The 13518-nt window shown below is 47.6% G+C and overlaps 1 long non-coding RNA gene across 2 annotated transcripts in view; it reads left to right on the forward strand.

Annotated features, from left to right (window-relative positions):
• Positions 1-4217: 4217 nt before the first annotated feature.
• LOC310838767 overlaps positions 4218-13518 on the forward strand; it is a 31637-nt gene continuing 22336 nt past the window's right edge. Inside the window, exons 1-2 of one of the 2 annotated variants that reach the window (XR_014561154.1) lie at positions 4218-5267; positions 6064-6150. This is a non-coding gene — a long non-coding RNA (uncharacterized lncRNA). The remainder of the gene's footprint in view (positions 5268-6063; positions 6151-13518) is intronic. The other variant, XR_014561155.1, reaches the window with a different exon arrangement.

Raw genomic sequence — 13518 nt, forward strand, 5'->3', positions numbered from 1 at the left:
GGAAGTGAGCAGTGAAGCTATACTGCAGTGATGGGAGCTGCTAGAGAGAAGGTCCCCCTGCTCTGCAGGTTTAATATACTCAGAAGCAGAGGTTTAGCAGAGACTCCCTCATTCTCCAATCCTCTCTTCAGGGTTGCCAACTTTTTTTTCTGGATAGGTTCCTGTGCAAGACAGGCAGAAACCTCACAGGTGCTGTATCTCGCAGCGTGGTGATAAGAGTGGTAGGAAAGCGCCACCCTATACATTTCTGCCTGTTCTGAAGCTGTAAACAGTTCAGGAAGTTGTGACAGAAAAACAGCTGGAAATTCTACTATCTCTGGGTGGGCCCTTTCTCACCTCCCCAGCCTCAGAGCCTGATACGAGACAGGGCTCAGCCTCATAACTTGTTCTGAGTGTCTACATCATTCGGAAAACCCCGCGCCAAGCAGGAGCAGCCTGCGTGGCTCTGGGGCTTGTGGAATCATGAAAAACAGCCTTCCTCTGCACATGTGCAGAGTGCACTCGCATCCATCTGGTATCTGTCTCCAGTCTTTAGGGCATTTCGCTGATGTGAGGGGGAGGACTTGGGGGCGGAAGGGACATTACTTCCGGACAGCTTGATTTCCTCCCCCGCCATTCAGAAACCGGGCGCTGCCCCCATAGGCCAGTGGTAGCCAAGGCATTCAGATGATGGACTGCAACTCTTATCATCCCTTGCTTGGGGGGGGGGCAATCGGAGTTGGGAGTCCAGCAAAATCTAGAGGGCTCTGAGTTGGCTACCTCTGCCCTAGGCTGGGGGGTAAGTCGAACTGACTTACCCTAGATACCCTAAACAGTATCTAGAAGTTTGCATTCCGACTTTCATCGCTGGCATTTTTCTACGAAGCAAACGGGATTTATGCATCTGATTTCAAAGTGGATCTTGTTTTTGACTCTGGGTGCTTGCGCTGCGCAGGAAAGATGAGGATATTCTAATAGGATGGACTGGGAGGAGACGCCCAGATCCTAATAATCTGCAATACATTGGGAAGTAAGGGAAACTCCTTCGTCCAGCATCCCTTGAAAAAGAAGCCGCGAGGCTGTCCGCGCAGTCGAACAGACGGGACTTTGATTCCACTCCCGCGCCATATACTGTATTAGTTCTGCACCACCCAGTCTCTTATTTCTGAAATGGCAGCAGCCGGCTGATACTGAGCCCCCCTTGTCCCTCCCCCGCCAGCAAGCTCAACCCACCCAGTTAAGTCTGCTGCCCGACTTGGCATCCCGCTGTCTTTTCTTTTGACGGGGGCAGAAATGATGGCTTTGCTCCAAAGCGGCTCCTCCCGCCGAGGAGGCGCTATTCTGAGGCAACCCAGAGGGCAGGGCTTGGGCTTTTTGGATCTTGCGCGGGGAGGGAGGGGGGGAGAGAGAAAGCTGGTTCTGAAATCCCACTCTGGCCGCTCACGAACCAGACCCCCGCCCCCTGAGCCCCCTATGCCTTAAATGCAGGGAGAAACGCAATGGGACAAGCGTTTCCTTGCACGGAGATGCAGCGTGCCATCTCTTTGCCATTCCTGGAGGAAGCCTGCCGCCCCATAAAGTCGTCACCCCAGTAGCTCTGGGCATTTGCAGCCTTTCAAATGGGAGTTCTCAGCAAACATATTCGGAAGTCGGTCGGGCACACAAGAACGAGGCTGGCTTTGAAATAGGCGAGCTTAGCGCGGTGGTGTCAGCCTCGCAATATACTAAATCCTCATAATTCCATGGCAAGAGCGTCCTGAGAGCCAATCGACCTTTTCTTTCTGCGCCGTTTCCGAGCTGCGCCACAGGCGCAAGTTCAACCGGTGAAGCTTCCTCCCATCACTTAATCCCAGGGCCAAACAGAGGCTGCAGCTCGGCGGCCACCTTCTGCTTACTCAGGGCTGGATGGAGATGTGGCAGGGGAGTGAAATGGAGCCCCCGACTGACAGCACTTCTCTCTCATCAGGACCACCGAGCCCAGCCCTTGCTGCAAGGCAGGCAGGCATCCTGCACCTGCAGACTCCTCTCCTGCCCGACCTTTCCTTGAAGGGCTGCTTCCACAGCCAGGCAGCTTGTGGATTCGCTCTTCTAGCCTTCTGTCTTAGGAAGAACGCTTATTTTGATACCCAGCCATCACTCCTTTCTAAGCAGTAAATTATGCTTTCCGTTTCTCATTACAGTATCGGTAATCCTTCTAACAACCCTGTAAGGTTGGCCAGTATCATTATCATCATTATTATTCCCGTGGGACTTGAGTCAGGGAGCTGTTGATTCTCTCCTTGATCTGCAGGAGTCTCTCCGTCTGACAGCCTGTATCCTGCTTGTGTTTGCGATGCTTGAATCTTCTACTTAGCGCCACCAGAACCTGGTAGCCAATGCCAGTTCCTTCATCAGGGTTCTCATTGGTCAGAGTGTTTGGGGGGGAGGGAAAAAGGCATTGATTGACATGTTGGAGTGGGGCGGGGGCGGGGGTTCCTCGCTGCTTCAGAAGGCTGCTTCGGATTTACCCGGAGCCCACTAGGAAAACTTCAGATAGCTGAACGCATGGGATGGGGCTTTGGGGGACAAAAGGGGGGTTTACATCGTTGGGTCCTATCCTAATCCTATCCATTTCCACTCAGACTGCCATGAGATTTCTCCTAGGGAAGCAGCGCGCAGGATTGCAGCCAGCGGGAGCTCCAACTGACACATATTATTGGCTGCTTCAGTCCTAACGGTGGGGGGCATATCCTCAGGGGAGGGGAAGGGAGTCCATCGATACAGAACCAACCGGCTGGCACTGAACACAGATGTGAGGAAGGAGAGACTGAGAAAATCAGAGAGAGAGATGAGAAGCAGTCTCCATTTCTCCCTTTCCTCGCCCAGCTTTGCTGCTTGTTCCCCCCCCCCCACACACATTTGTGTTGCTGGACATATTTCTCTGCAGTATCTCTTTCCCCGGTGCCAGATTTGTAACTAAAGGGACTCCAGTAGAATAAATCTATCAACGGGCTGAGCTTCTGAGTTCTTGGAGCGGCCTCTCCACCCACTCCCGCCTACCTCTAGATATATCTTTCTCAGGCCCATAGATCTCTCCTTCCGGGAGTGGGCTTTCATCTGTGACCCTGGTAGGACTCCAACGGTTTGGCTGCGAGTTTGTGTCTTTTATGGGTCTTGTCGTTGGGTTCAACGGGATCATAGAATCAGAGAGTTGGAAGGGATCACCAAGGGTCATCTAGTCCAACCCCCTGCAACGCAGGCATCTCAACTAATACATATTTCCAGTCTATTATACCCCCTTCCTAGTCTTAATAGGACTCACTCCTGCAGCCTGCTCAGCCTTGGCGCTATAAAAGAAAAGGTGCCTTGAAGCGTGTGCAGAATGCCTTTCTCCCACCATCGAGTCACCACAACCAGACCCCACGCATCTGGGGTTATGGAGATGTGTTTATTGGACAGAGGGTATAACAAAGAGGCACGTTTTCAATTGCAGGCACCTTTAGAAATGAAATCATTTAGCTGCAGTAGTCGCTGAGACCCATTTATATACCACAGAATTGGAAAGTGGGAAGATCTCCCCCAATTCCCCTGTGTTTTATCTCGGATATCTGGGTACTCTTCTAGGTATGAGCTTTCTGGAGGTCCAAGGCTGCAAAGAGGGGCTGAGAGGAGAGCTGGGCTCTTTATACAGGTTTTGTAATCCAAGTGAGTTTTGAAGGCAGCTATGAGCCTGCAAACCTGCAGCAGAGCTGCAAATAGGGATGTGAAATGACGTATCCAGGAGCTCACCTCCTTTTATGATGAGCTCAGCATAAAATCCCAGCTTTCTGAATGCATCATAACTCACTAGGATTAGACCCACGACTAAAACGCGGAGAGAGAAAAAAGGCGAAGCCCCCCTCCCCAATACATGATTGTGGGTGAGCGTCTGATCAGCTGGGACCGTACGCTGATGGGCACTTAAGGCATCTGCACTTTGTTATACTCGGCAGTACTCAAAATGCAAGCGAGCTGCCCATCGTTTTGGTGGGCGCTGCCCCTCCTGCGCCTCTCTGGGTCCAGGAGCGAGCCTTCCCCGTGCGAGCAGCACAGAGCCGGCTGCCCCGCCAACCCACCGTCGAAAGGCTGCTGCGCGCCCTTTAAAACGCGCCCTCCACGTTTCTTTTTAGCCGACTCTGGGAATCCCCGCTTCCTTGGCAAGCGACGGAGCTCCCAGCTGCCAAGTGGAGGATTTTATTAGACGGTCGCAGCGGGAGCGGATGAGGGGGAAGGTGCTGACTCGGTCTGTCTGCAGCGAGGGATGGATGGATCCGGAGACTTTTCCTGTTTTCCCCCTTTTTTTTAACCCAGGCTTGGTCGGTTCACACGGTTTTCGCCGCGAGGACACCGGATTCCTGCGCGCCCTGGAAGCTGGCGCGCTCTCCCGACGGGGCTAGTCAGCGGGGGAGAATCTGTTTTGGCTCAGTTCGCCAGCAGCTGCTTGTAATTTAAAGCCCTGCTTCGGCGCTGACCATTAAGTGACAGGAAAGGCCTTGCGTCACTCTTGGAGCCGGCCCAGGCGCAGGGAAAGGGGGGGGGAGAGAGAGAAAGAGCACGCTAGTAGGCCATGCTTTGGTAGTAGTAGCAGCCGCCGCCGCTGGAGGAGCCCCCACTCCCGGGCAGCCTCCCGCGCCTGGGAAGCCAACCCCCCAGCAAGCAAGCGAGCAAGCGCCGCTGCTTGGCGGGAGCTGCCTGGCTCCCTCTGTGGAAGCCAAGCGCAGGAGGGAAGCCGCCTCACTCGGCTTTTGCCAGCCTCCGAGCCGCGAGAGCAGCGAGACGAGCCGTCCCCGTCATCCGATCCCAGCCGCCGAGCCAAAGCTGAGCGGAAGCAGCCCTCGTTTGGTTCCAAGCAGGAACTGCCTTGCCCATACATGGCGCTTCCTGCCCTGCGCGCCATACATGGCCCTTCCTCGCGCGCCATAAAAGGCGCTTCCTTCCCTCGGCGGCTGCTGGCTCGAGGCCTGGCCTGGCCTGGCCCGGCCCAGCCTGGCGGCGGGAGAGCAAAGGGAACAATCCGCCCGCGGGGTGAGGCGGAGAGGGAGGCAGGGAAAGAGAGAGAGAGAGAGAAAGGCGAGGTGACTGGGTTTGCCAAGCCCTTTATGGAGCGGCCCCGGAGGCCACGAAAGGAGGAGTGCTGGCGAAAAGAGGAATGGCTCTTTTGTTGCTGCCGCTGCTCAGGCCGTTGCCTGTTAGAATAAAAACAAAACAATGCCCCCCGCCGCCGCCGCCCCGCCCAGCGCCCTGTTTTACCCAGAGGGAGTAACAGCGAGGTGAATAGAGGAGCTGTTCCTTGCATTCTGAGCAGATAGACCTCTCCTCTTAGAATACGAATTTCCCAATAAGGCAGCTTTTCACCTCAGAAACCCATTCAAAGCCCCCACCCACAGTATCTCAGTACATCCAAGCAGTGACTGTACATGTCAACTCCTTTTGCCTCCAGGTGAGCACCACTAAGTTGCTTGTTTTTGTCTTTCTTCAGTCAGGGTTCCTCTAACATTTTGTTTTATGCCACCCCAATCTCTGTGCGGTGCACTTACCCTGGATACCCAGGGTTCAGTTTCCTTGGAATGAGAGACGGCAGAGACTGTGGTGTCTTTAGGATACATGGTTTATTTACACATGTATACAACCTGAGCCAATGGTGGAGGGTGTCACAGCATTAACACCCCAAAAGGGTATTGCTTCTCCCATGCCAGAAATCAGGCATGACTTTGTCTCTCAGCTGCCCAGCCTGCTTCTTGTTTCTAAGTCACACACCTCAGCTCTGGTTTTGTTCTTCTAACTACCAGTCCCAGGGAGGGGTATGGACAGACAGACACCCATTTGTCTTCTTGCACAGAGCCACTTCCTTTGTGGCCCTAAGGACCCATACTTAGGAGTCCATTAACTCACCAAGAAGTTGGCCTGGCTATTCCAACAATTGAATCCTCCGCTAGATTTTAATCCTTGCTGGATCCAGGAATTGGAAAGCACTCAGGCCTACAGCTTAACCTGCTCTCCAAAAGCCTCACAACAATATGCATGATGGGCAGAGTTCAACAGGTTAAACATTTACCCTCTCTGCAGGGCCCTGATGAGAAAAGATGACGTGAAATTTCTGCCTGTAATGCAACAACTGAAGGTGTAGGAGCCTAGCCTGGAAAAAAGAAATAGGTAACAAGCAATGCTATTTTATATTAGCACAGTTACTATGTTTCCCTGTATTTAGTAAAGAAGATTGGTAAAGCCTCACTGCTTCTCAGCTTTGTATGCTCAGGTGTTGCAAGCCTTTGTCTAGAGGAGCAGCTCCCCAACATTTTTGTCCATGGACCACTTGAAAAGTGTTAGCAATGTGTGCAAATTTCCAAGTGTGTTCAGGAGGCAACTGTCTTGTAGAGGGGTTTATATAATGGTGGTTGTAGTATGCTATCATTGGGTAGTGAGTTAACACCAGCTTTCTACAACTTGGTGCTCTCCAGATGTTGTTGGACTTCTAACTCCCATCATTCCTAGCCAGCCGGTCAATGCTCAGGGATGATAGAAGCTGTAGTCGAAAACACTGGGAAGCCTGACTTATACCACATTCTATACTCTGTCATACCAGGGTCAGGGCAGCATATATATATATATATATATATATATATATATGCTTTCGTAGATTTTCACGGGTACAGGAATGCAGGTTTTGGTGTCCTCGGGTGTCTTCCCGTGTAAAAGTTGGGGTGTCTAGGCGACAAGTAATTAAGGAACAAAAGAAGAAAAGGCACACTAGCCTGGGAACTTCCTCTCTGCCCAGAACATTGGAGGCTAGACACCACACCCCCTCTACAGTATTTATAGGAACTCAAACATTGAGATCCCGCTCTGTTCCAGTAACAAGAAGCCGAAAGCACCAGCCTGAAGATGACGAGTGAGACCTCGTCGAAACGTCGCCTAGACACCCCAACTTTTACACGGGAAGACACCCGAGGACACCAAAACCTGCATATATATATATATATATATATTTGAACTAAATGAGAGGGAGTTTCCTTAGAGGAGCTCCCCAATTGGAGCCTAGACAGGGGCATCTCTGTGGCCTTGGGTGGGTGTAGAATTTGACATAAGTGTAGTTCTTGCCCCTATCACCTCTGTCCCGCACATAATTTCACCCTGTTTTCGCCACTCTGGTGGCATATCTTTGCAGGTGGAATAGCTCTGCCAGTGGAGTGTTCCATTGGTGTATTTTGAATGTTCCACTAGTATATCTGTCAGACCAGCAGGGTATCTCATACCCTGCCACTGCAAGGGGGCTTCCACAAGATCATAAGCCTCTCAGACTGCAGAACCTGAGTGTGGTGTTACATCCCTAAATATGAGTTTCCAATAGGCTGCTGTAGGATTTCTCGAAAGTAATTGGCTTGAGAAACAGTTTAAATTTATTTAGTGGTAAAAATATGTTTTTGTTGTTGCCAGAAATGACAATTTCCTTTTTTTCAGATTATTGCTTACAGAGCTCCTAGGAGCAGCTCTTAAAAGATCCCTGCTTTAGGAGGGCCAAGAATAATATTGTGTAAGAGGCAAGGAGGAGGAGCGGATTCCATATGTGTTTATTTTGGCCAGATTCTGTTAAGGTTCAGTAGTGATTGAAGCTGGCCAAAGTTGAAGGTTCCATCAATGTCCCTCAAGGAGTGTTAATATATTGCACATATTGGGCCAATATAAGAAATGCAAAGAAAAACAACAAAACCGAAAACCCATACCCTTCTGTTAAAACCAAACTGAATACTTGACTTTGCAGGTTTCATGTTAGGTGGTGCCAGGAGGAATGGTAGTTACTCCAAAGGGCTTTGTTGCTAAAATTTGTGTTTGGCACGTAAACCTGAATGACTCGTGACTGTCTTGTTAAAACTTGCTTTTAAATAATGAAGCATAAAAGTGTATGTGCAGATGTTAGAAAGTAAGAACTCTATGTTGACTTTCTCAGTATTAATCACTGGTAAAATGTTGCGTGGCAAAGCTCAAATGTTGCTTTAAAGGAGGAGGAGAGATACCTCTTTCTCTTTGTGTGTAGATAAATAACACACACAGAGAGAAAGTGGTAGTCTTTGTGAGGTTGAGAGAAAACCCAGCTCCTCCTCCTTATGCAACAGTCATGCAAAGGCAGGTTTATTTTTCTTTTGCCAGCATGCAGGGAGGCAATAAGCTTCTATTCCAAATGGAAAAAATGCCATGCATGCTTACCACTCCCAATTCTTTCTGGATTCTGCAGATGCAGCAGAACAGGGACCTATATAAATCTGGCATCTTGACTGCAGACTCATAGAAATCTGTAGGACTCTCCTCTTCTATAACCTAATTTATTAACATTCAAGGTTATGATGGATACTCTGCCATTTCTCTCTTCCCTGCTTTAGCCGCTATATGAACATCTTACTATTTATTCTCACTCAGCATGATTGTCCATCAGTGGTTAATGGTGGCTGGATCAAAGTTTTGATACTTTATGGAGCATATGGGGCATTATGGAGCTATCTTACCCATAGACAGTGGCTTAAACTGTGCTTTGCATGAAATCTATTGGGAATCTGGAAAGGGAGTGCATGAGAACAGTGGGTCCAACAATGAGGCAAACAAATTGATGCATTATTCAGCATCCCACAGCAGTGGGACTGCCAGATGTGAAGAGAAAGCCAAGTACCTTAATTATCATCAAAGCTGTCTTTGGTATATATTGTTCCATGCCACCCCAATCTCTGAGTGGTGTGATTCCAGGGGTCTTGGCACTCACACAGGATTTGTATTTCCTTTGGAAATTAGGCACAATAGAAACTGCAGTGTCTTTATGATATATTGTTTATTTTTACATACTGTGTATACAGCCCGAGTCTACAGTAGAGGGTTTTCCAACATTCACATGAGGGGGGGCTTGCTTCCTACAGAAGCATAGTGTTGGATTCAAAGGCAGCCAAACAGCCATCTCTGTCTCTTTTCACATCTTGTCCCAGCCTGCTCGCCAAGAGCTCTCACTCACTTCTCCCCTGCTTTTCAAACCTCTTGCAAAAACAATTTTTCTTCAGCCTCCATCATCCAGGATGAAACCCTATTTTTTTCTTTCTCTGCCCACTAGCACATACAGTTGGAGGAGGGCCCCCTTCCCTATATCACAGTCTTCTCCCATTGATAGCTCCCCCCATGGGCTGATGACTGGCTGTCATCAGCCTTCATTCCATTTAATAGCTTCTCTCCCAGGTAATACCTTTTTCTGGGAAAAACAGGGTTAGCCTGCATTTTTACACTTCTAAATGCAACATTTGTCAACCCATCTTAATTCTCAAAGCACTGATTAAACCCAAAACACCCCAGAATCTAGTGGGAGGCAGGGCACCCACAAATCCATAATAATATACATCAAGTGCATTGCATTATAAATTGTAATACAATATTTGATTAGCAGTCTGTTGAGCTCAAGAACAATATTATTTACCTCCTAAGATTTATTTTATTCATCTGGTGAGTCATCAAAGCTAACCACAACTGGCAATGAGATTTTAGTTGTTGACAGAAGCAAAAGTATTGTCAATGAGATTGGAAGTTTTCTTGATCTGAGAAATCAGTCTTAAAACTTATACTTATGTGTTTAGCTTTGATACTCAGTAATATTGCTAAGGACTGTGGGACTATTTTTCTGCATGTGTGAAATCTCTCAAGAAATGCATTCCATTGGTGCAATTGAACAAATAACTAATATTAGCTTATATATGAGTACAGAAAACAGAAACTGGAGAGAAAGAGAGAGATATGATGGATATGTTTATTTTTAACTTGGATGTATAGAGATGCCAAGAATATTGAAAGGTAAAATATGAAAGCCTAGGGCAAAGACAAATAGTGCTCTAAGATCCAAGTATTCACCCCAGATTGGAATTCTGCTGAGGGCACTTGAGGCAATAGTGTGAGAGAACTAATTAGACCTCTGACTTTAATTTCAAACAGATATACCCTCCACCTCTCAGTGTAAAAACCAGGCCATCTGACGCTTAAATAAAATGAAACCAGAACAAATATTTTAAGTACAGATGCTGAAATAGCTAGCCATAGCCAAATTTCTCAAGTCTTGCAGGAGATGGACTCCTCCTGGGGTTTTATAGGAACTGAATGTCGTCTTACTTTTAGGCAGAATGAGGTAGCTGCCTCACACAGGAGTTGCTGAGGGGTGCAGAATGGACAGACCTGTGTGTGCTGTATGACCAGACCTCCACCCCCCAAACTAACCTGTTGCCCCCAGAGGATGCTCACTGTCTCATTACAATGTTGAAACAAAACTCAATTGCTAGTCTGGTTGGCTTGTGTACATGGCATGGGGATATGTACCATCTTGTCCTTAGGCGGAAAAATATATTGGGCCAGCCCTTTCTGCAGTGTTTATAAAGTCCAAAGGTGAAACCTGATAAGAGCTACAATGAAAGAGATAACTAGACTCCTGGAAGAGCCTCACAATAGAGTAAGGAAACATGGGGAATGGAGATTTTGTAACCAACAAAAATATTTCTAAACCTTGCCAAAGACAATTCACTTGGTAGAATGTTAGCAGGGTTCCTAGCACTGGTTACCCAGTGTTTGGCGGAAAATGTATGGTGGACTGTTTGCTTAGTGCACTGAGATCCTAGCTATTAGGAAAAGGCTTGTCGCTTTGAGGCAAAAGTAAATAACTTGGATACACTGAGAGAGGTAGTTGGTGAGACTTTCAGGGACTTGATAGGGACTATTGCTACTGTAGAGAATAAGCATACAGACATAGTGAGGACAGGGATGAGGTACCTGTGGTCCTCCAGGTACCTGGTTGGACAATAATTTCCATCTTCCACTAGACAGGGAGCTGATGAAAGAGTTGGAGTCCAACAGCAGGATTCTAGGATGCCCCGGTTTCCACATTCTTGGAAGATGGGAGTGGAGTTGTATTGTGGGAGGTTAATTAGAAGCAAGGAGAGATGGGGCTGTTGTGAATGTTAACACAGCAGACATCACACACTATATTGGTAAAAGCCAATAGTGCAGTTGATGGATGGGGGAGATCAGTGATTCTAGTACATGTTAGTGTCAATTCATTGGGAAATACAGTGGTACCTTGGGTTAAGAACATAATTCATTCTGGAGGTCTGTTCTTAACCTGAAACTGTTCTTAACCTGAGGTACCACTTTAGCAAATGGGGCCTCCCGCTGCCACCGTGCCGCCGCTGCTCGATTTCTGTTCTCATCCTGAAGCAAAGTTCTTAACCCGAGGTACTATTTCTGGGTTAGCGGAGTCTGTAACCTGAAGCGTCTGTAACCCAAGGTACCACTGTATAGTTATCTAGTCCTGGAAGTCAAAGGTGTTACTCACATTTAATTTCACAAGTAATATTTTAAAGTGCATTCTTGCTTGAATGAGGCAATATCTATATATTTAGGGCACAAACCTGGCAAACAGAATTGGGAGACCCAAGCTGATTGTGCCTAAGAATATCTCTGAGGAAGGATTTGTATTCAAAATATAGTGGGTTCAGTTAATGGATTTCTGTATAGCTGGAGGTTTATTCCTTTCTTTTTGTGCATTTGGTTTATACCTCTTCATTTTTGGGGTAAGTGGGTACCTTGGAAGTAAGCATTACTAAAGGTAGAGTTCTTCAAGATAGAAAAGGCCTTGCTGAGAACAAATCAGTGTGGTTCCTGTAAACTTAGAGAAGTCCTGTCTCACCAACCTTACAGAACTGAAGGTATAAATAATTATATACTTGGATTTCCAAAAAGCTGCTGACAAAGCCTTCTAACAGGCTTGGGAGCCAAATGTACCCCTTCTAGCCTTTCTGCCTGGTCCTAGGAACACTCCCTGGGCTTAGGAACTCTCTGCAGGCAACACCACTGCTTCACACCCCAAGTTTTTTTGCATGGTTGGGATGTGTCTGTGAACTTGGATAAGGCCTCTGGCTAATCAGGATGGATAAGCCAGGATGATTACTATCCCCATTTTTGCTTTCGTCCCCACCCACCACTGGGATGTGGCCCCCAGAAGCTTGCCAAGAGCTAAATGTGGCCTTGGGCAGAAAAGGCTCCCCAAACCTGATTTAGAATATTGTGTGTGGTTTACATTAAAGGTAAAGGGACCCCTGACCGTTAGGTCCAGTCGCGGCCGACTCTGGGGTTGCGGTGCTCATCTCGCTTTATTGGTCGAGGGAGCCGGCGTACAGTTTCCGGGTCATGTGGCCAGCATGACTAAGCCACTTCTGGCGAACCAGAACAGCGCACAGAAATGCCTTTTACCTTCCCGCCAGAGAGGTACCTATTCATCTACTTGCACTTTGACGTGCTTTCGAACTGCTAGGTTGGCAGGAGCAGGGACCGAGCAACGGGAGCTCACTCCGTCACGGGGATTTGAACTACCAGCCTTCTGATTGGCAAGTCCTAGACTCTGTGGTTTAACCCACAGCGCCACCCGCGTCCCTTGTGTGGTTTACATTGCCTTGCCTCAAAAAGGAAATTGTAGCTTTAGGAAGGTGCAGAAAGAGGAAAACCAAGAGATTAAGCGATTGAAGCAACTCTCATATAAGGAAAGATTACAATATGTGGGTCTGGGTTTCTTTAGTTTAGAAAAGAAGCAAGTGAAGAAGGACATGACAGAGGCTTATACCATTACGAGTGTTATTGAAAAAGTTCTCAGGAAAAAATTAAAGGAATTATCCAGTGAAACTGATTGGCAGACAGTTCAGAACAGGCAAGAGTTCAGATTCAGCAAAGCTCTTAGAAAACCTTAGGAAAATAGGTTCAAATGGCTTCCCAGGAATGACTTTGTGTTGGCGTATGTGCACTAACCAAATGCAGTCCATCTGGGAATCATACATGAGATAGACATTTGCTGTTGCTCAAAGAGGTATTAATTTATCTGCTCCAGGCATGCCAGGGGAACTGCTCTTCTGAAAGTGCCTACTGCCCATTATATTTGGTGCTTTATAGAAATAATTCTCAAACTTGTGAGATGTCCGCCTTTTGGGGAGGGGCAAGAAGTGGAAGGAGGATCAAAGTTTCAGAGGAGATGGGACCCTGGGGTATGGCATGGATCTTTCCCCACTAACCAAGACCCAGGTAGACTGATCACCTTCTGACAGTGAACATCCTATTGGATTTGTGTGCATGATCCCATCCTTACTTCTCCTTGACTCCAAAAGTGATTTGGGAAGAAACAAGTTTAGGACTATCTGCTGTGCTCTTAATGTTTCCTGGAGTGTATCTGTAAAAGAGGTTCAGAGATATTCTGCAGTAATGCATATGTCAGATTACTGTCCTGATTCTCATGTCATTGGATGCAGCTATTCACACATAACTACATACAAGGATCTATGGATATTCACCCATGCAGCAGATAACTAGTGCTGAGGAACTAGAAAGCAGTGAAAGTTTTGAAGCGAGCAGAGTTAAAAATAATACTTGAGAAACACTGAGTAGATTCACCCAACAGGCAGGAATTATTTTGGCAAAGACAGATTTCCAGAGACACAAGAGGTAGAACAGGCCTGAAATTCTGGCTAA

The sequence above is a fragment of the Podarcis gaigeae genome, assembly GCF_964106915.1.
Source record: "Podarcis gaigeae genome assembly, chromosome: 2".
NCBI classification, from domain to species: domain Eukaryota; kingdom Metazoa; phylum Chordata; class Lepidosauria; order Squamata; family Lacertidae; genus Podarcis; species Podarcis gaigeae.